Here is a 5,807-nt window from a genome sequence, read left to right on the forward strand (position 1 = left end):
CCCCAAAAAATACTTAAAAAAAAAAAAACTAGTTAGGTTTAGGAAAAGATCATGGTTTGGGTTAAAATAAGTACATTAATTATGTATCTTCAGTTATGTACGTAACTTAAACGTACTGCAGGTTTTTAACTGGTTATGAAAAGGTCTCAATTTAATACTGATGTCTTTCAATGACCAACATAAACACAAACAAGACCATCAGCGAGAAGATTGGCTATTTCTATGACGTTATTCCTAATGCCTGCCACCGGGTCAGATAGACCTTGAAATCAATGAAACAAGGTGGTAGAAACACTCCAGAGGGGCTGCCAGAATTAGCACAACATAAAAGTTCCTTGTAGGGGCTTTAAGTTACATAACGTGTGTAACGTAACTTAAGTATGTTAAGTAGCCTAAGTTGAAGTAGGTAAATGTTGAGTTCTGGTTTCTCACTGGACTCGAAGAGTGGTTACTTTGGTGAAAGTCTGGCTGTGTTTGACCTGTTCATCCACCCCAACTTCCTCTTTACGCGGACCTTGCCGCATTTTATATTGTTCTACATCACCTGACTTGCTCCTTTGCTCCTGTCAAAGTTACTATAGCCACTAGAGGTCGCTGCCTATCAATACATGAAATATGAGTCATAATATGCAGTTTGCACAATGGACCTATACAGCCGTTTTTGTGGTGAGAATGATATCCAGATATGTATGTGCACCTTCACCTAGCAAATAACAAAATATTGTGTAACACAGAGCAAGAGAGAGCCAACATGAGAAACACAGGCTCTCTGTTGCATCACATGATTGTGTGATATTGAATTTCATCAAGGCTGAACAGTAGACAATGCAATGTGATCATTTAGTTTCCCCTCTGCTCCTCCAGAGCCGCCATCTGTCAAAATATCAATTTATTTCCTGCTCTCTAAAGAGTGTTAAGCTCTAATTGGAAATAGCATGTAGCGTATTCTCTGTTCTGCACACATGGAGAGCAAAGCTATCAGTCAGTCTGAGATGTGAACATGATGCAATCACTCCCTCATGCCCATCTGTAGAATAATTCATTTTCTATCTGACAGAAGGAAGTAAAAGAAATGAAGATTATGTGTGTTTGTGTGTGTTGCAGTGTACTTTGAGACTTACAACCATCTGTATTAAACAAAGGCAAATTTGTATAGGAGAAACATCTTACAAGTGAAGAGTAACATCAATACTAAACTTACAGTGATAATAGTATTTTTGTAGTCATATTTTATCAATAATTATAATAATGCTTCATCCTGGTATGCAAATAAAAATTTCCTTGTGTCACCTGCGCAGTCTGTTGACTGTTGAGGGGCTACTTGAGGACAATGTTGACAGTTCATTAGCTCCCACCCCAAATAGATACATAACAAATGACGAACATCATGGCTGCTAGTTCCTGTCAACAGCATTTTTTAATCTTGCAAAGAGGACACAAATATTACAAGAGACTGAAGACAAAATCTATTTTGGGGTTTTCTTGCTCTTTATATGTATGAGCTTGGTGTAAGAGCTATTCTCTTGGGACAATGTCCTACATATAGTATGATACGAGACTGTGGTTTTGTTTCACAAAGAGATTTTTTGTTGTTGTTGCATATTGTATTCATAAAGCTTGGGATAAGAGACACTAGTGTAGTAGTGTAATGTTTATGTAATGAATTATGTTCTTTTCTGAAAGCCTTGGTTCATCATTGCAGCAGTTTATTTGGTGTTTAATAGGCCCATATTGTCTGGGCTGTGGTATACATGACAAATAAAAGACAAAAGTACAGTAACTAACAGAATACCATGGGGTCGAGCAGTAAGCCTTGTGGCATGCCAAATGTAATTAATCATGCTAATGAAACATAATCCGCTACGGAGACTGACATTTTCCTGATTGATAAGTTGTGAACTAGTTCAAGATATTCCCACAGATACCAGCCTCAATCTGTCAATTAAAATTACATAATCAATTGTGTTGATGACTGTGGTTCAGTCCGACAGCATCAGCTCTTTCAGCCTGCATTTATCAGAAGACGATTAGTAACCCTAAAAGGGTTCATATTGATTTTTATTTTTTTTTTAATTAAAAAGCTGCAATATCTTGCTCTCATTTTCACTGCTTTTATACAATATGGTTACATTTTAAATTTGAATTTGAATTTGAATACAGCAGCAAGGCTCGAACCATGGCCACAGCCTTTGTGAGAAAAATAGACACCCAGCTGGCTATGCCTACTGCATGTTTCAGCCAGGAATAAGAGCTGCTTTTTTCATGCACTCATTTTTTGTGTAGGCGTATTTCATCTCTTTTTCTCATGGTTAGAATTGAACTAAACCAGTTGTTGTGAAGATAAGCCAGATATCTTAAACAAGCCTCAAACTTAATTAAATGAAAGAATAAAGCACAAGATTTGCCATTAAGTTTTTTCTGTTATGTTATGCCACCACTGCTAATTCCATAATCATGTATTCATGGCACAATATGGTACAAACAGTAGCGTTCTCAAATGAGTGTAGTCTGTAAATCAGCCGGGTGTGTGTCCCAGTGGAGGTCAGCTAATCTCTCATTCCAGAGGTGGAACTAGGCAGAAGGCACTTACACACACACACACACATACAGATATCCAGACTATCCTCATCACCATGTGTGGGTCCACAGGGAGGGGAAGTAGGGCGACACGCTACAGACACCCTGCCACCCACACCTGCCTTCGCTTCAGGCTGCAGACACACACACACAGTGGGAAGTAGCTACTTTCATACGAAATGCCACATTGGTTTGCTTAGCTTTTTCATCCTGCATGGTGTGGTTTATTTGCCAAGAATATTGCAAATGTGATAGGGATTAGAAATTTCAAGGGCTTTTCAATGGGTTACAGTCCATTTATGTCAGGTTAAATGTCCACAAACAGAGGTACACAGTAGTTTTAACAGCAATGTGCTGGAATAAATTCTGCACATTTTTGAGTCTTTATAAAATATCATCTTTAATAGCTCATTAAGGTTAGGTAAAGGCTTTGGTTGTATTTAAATAAGAAATGTGAAAATCAGCAGTGTAACATAATTGAGTACATTTTCTCAAGAACTGCACAACTTTAGGTCAAATTCCATTTTATCCTACTATACTCCAAATGAAATTATCTATAATGACCTATAAATTATAATCCTCTCATAAAAGATGATGCAATAGATTGAACTGCCCAAAATTATTTATAGTAGATCAAATTAGCTCCACCTCCCCCAGCTTCTCCAGGTTAGGATTCCTTCAGAGTTCATTGTTCAGGAGGTTTCTAAAAGAAGCCCAATTATCTGCAGAGGTCTCCTCCTGTCCTAAAGAAATGGACCGACTGATTAAAACTGGTAAAAAAAACAAAAACAAACACAGAATAAAGCAGTTTCACCTTAAACTTACTCCAGTGCTGTTTGGCGGACAGAGGATGTCCTTGAGGGCCTGCCAGACGAGTTGCTGCTAACGCTAGCTCAGCTTGTTTCTCTGATAACTTAAGATCCAGATGTCAACTAAAATCCTTCACCCGGTTAAAATATATAGTTAAAAACAAGATCAGAAAGTAAAAATATGGTTTAAAAATGTATAAAATGTCCAATGTATGACTGTTTCTGGCAGACACCCACAACACTGACTCATGCATAAAGGGGATAGGACACCACTGACAGGCGGCCAGTGAAACGCACTGTTACCTGAATCAAGTAACATTCTTTTGTACAACATTTGGTATAATGTAAATACACAAAATGTATGACATAGGGCTAGTGTTTAAAAAACATTTTAATGTGGAAATGTTGCATTATATATCTTTTAGTAAAAGATCGGAATACTTCTTCCACCACAGCTCAAAGTAAAACAATAATTTTTAGAGGAAATATTTGTTGTATGAATTCATTATTGAGCACCGGTTATCAGAGGCAGATGCTAATGCCTTCAAATGTCCTTTCCCCCCCAAAATCATTACTGTACTTTCTTATCTTGTGTCTTCCTTTGGTAAACCTTTGGGATGGGAAAACAATATCCTTTTTTGTGAAAACATATCTCCCAATTTTTGGAAAGTTTCCAGCCTGTTTTGGATTCAAATGTGGTATCTTTCGTCCAACCTCATGATTCAAAGGCCATCAGTTCCCACTGAGCATATTTAACATATGACACTTTGTGGGTCCTTCCATCTAAAGTGGTTTACAGTAGCAGGAGTGCATACATCTTGAGTATGGGTGGCCCCAATGGGAACTGAAGCTCATATCCTGACAGCGCTGGTGCTGATATATGCTTTACCTACCAAGCTACACAGAAAATGAAATCCCTAACCTTGGCAGCTTTAGTGCAAGGCTGCACTCATTGAGCTCCATGGGAAATTGAGTTTCTAACCCTGGCAGTAGCAGCGCTTATAGCTCTATCCAAAGGGCTGCAAAACTGCAGAATTTCAAAGGACAGATCACATTTTCTTTTGGCTCTGTAGGGGTCAATGGGGTCACCAAGGCTAAAAATATACTGTATATATGAACTTGTTGTTAGTAAGTTAAATTACAATATCTAACAAATGGCAAATTAAGATAAACAATGGTCATTTCATAAGAGTTTAATCATTTACACAATTTTTCATTTTTGACCAATTTCAAAATAATACGTAAAAATTGACAAAAACTTATGGCTACACGCTTCTCCTTGAGCTTTTAATTAAATTATTGCTTGTAATTTTAAAAAACTGTCTTGGTTTAAGTGTCCGTATTTACATAAAAGGCATGTATTTTCTTTTCATACAAATAAGTACAAATTTCTTGTGAGATAAGACTGCATATTATCTGTTTTGTGGTATTTCTTAATAAATGTGGTAGTTTTTAGTGTTGCTAATATCTTTCCTGAAATTCCACTCTCTTAGTTTTGCTGGTTTGCTTAGAGAAATGATTCAGTATTCATTTTGTTTAATTATTTTGAGTCATAGTAAAAAATACTTTTCTTTACTGTTTATTTATTAATTTATCTGAATATCTTATAGAAGCTCAACGCTTAATTGGTGCAGTCCTCTTTATTAACATTGAATGGTTAAAGTAAAAAAATTACAAAATTGTTAGGTATTTTGAGAACTGCAAATCCCAATTTTTGCATGTAACTCCCCTATCTCCTCCAATGTATTCTAAATTGTTATAAATATACAGCACTGTGGACTTTATTCGAGGATTATGGTGAAACTGTTTGGTTAACAAAAACCTGAATGTAGATTTTTTTTTTTTTCCTGAACGCTTTCATGTGAGAGTAGTGGTTATCTTCTTCATCTTCTCCTGTCCCACATCACAGGCATTTTTGAAGGAAGAAATCAAGAAGGCAGTGGAGAGAGGTCTCTGGGTCATTGGTAAAGTGAAAAATGATCCGCTTACATCCGTGCTAACACTGCCCGAAAAGATTGGGGGCAGATTGGACAGAGCTTTTCACATTAAAAAGACCAGCTCACCCACTCAAAGATGTAGGGCAGGGCCACTCAGGAGATAAAGTCACCGTCAGTGTGGTAAAAGCCAGTGGTGACACCACAGACGGCACTTCCTCTAGATTATCTTCAGTGAGAGGGATATTTCCAGTCCTATAGAGCCCAGGGAACGCCTGTAATCCGAGTCACTGTACCACTGATCATGTTTTAAACTGCAGCTTTTCATAGCTGCACTAATTCAACGTTTTTTTGTTTTTAGGTACATTAAAGCCACATGAAATAGGAAATTTCATTCATTCTGTATTTTGAAAGCACAAGGTTACAAATAAAATATAATCTGAACAGTAGAATAAAACAACTTTAGTTTCTATATGCCCGACTGGAA

At 37.1% G+C, this 5,807-nt stretch overlaps 1 protein-coding gene across 1 annotated transcript in view; it reads left to right on the forward strand.

Moving 5' to 3' along the window:
• Positions 1-5,807, forward strand: part of LOC118329016 (pro-neuregulin-3, membrane-bound isoform) — a 345,808-nt gene that overhangs the window by 301,392 nt on the left and 38,609 nt on the right. The window lies entirely within an intron of this gene.

Source organism: Morone saxatilis, unplaced genomic scaffold (genome assembly GCF_004916995.1).
Source record: "Morone saxatilis isolate NCDOM2014 unplaced genomic scaffold, NCSU_SB_2.0 Contig19, whole genome shotgun sequence".
NCBI lineage: Eukaryota > Metazoa > Chordata > Actinopteri > Moronidae > Morone > Morone saxatilis.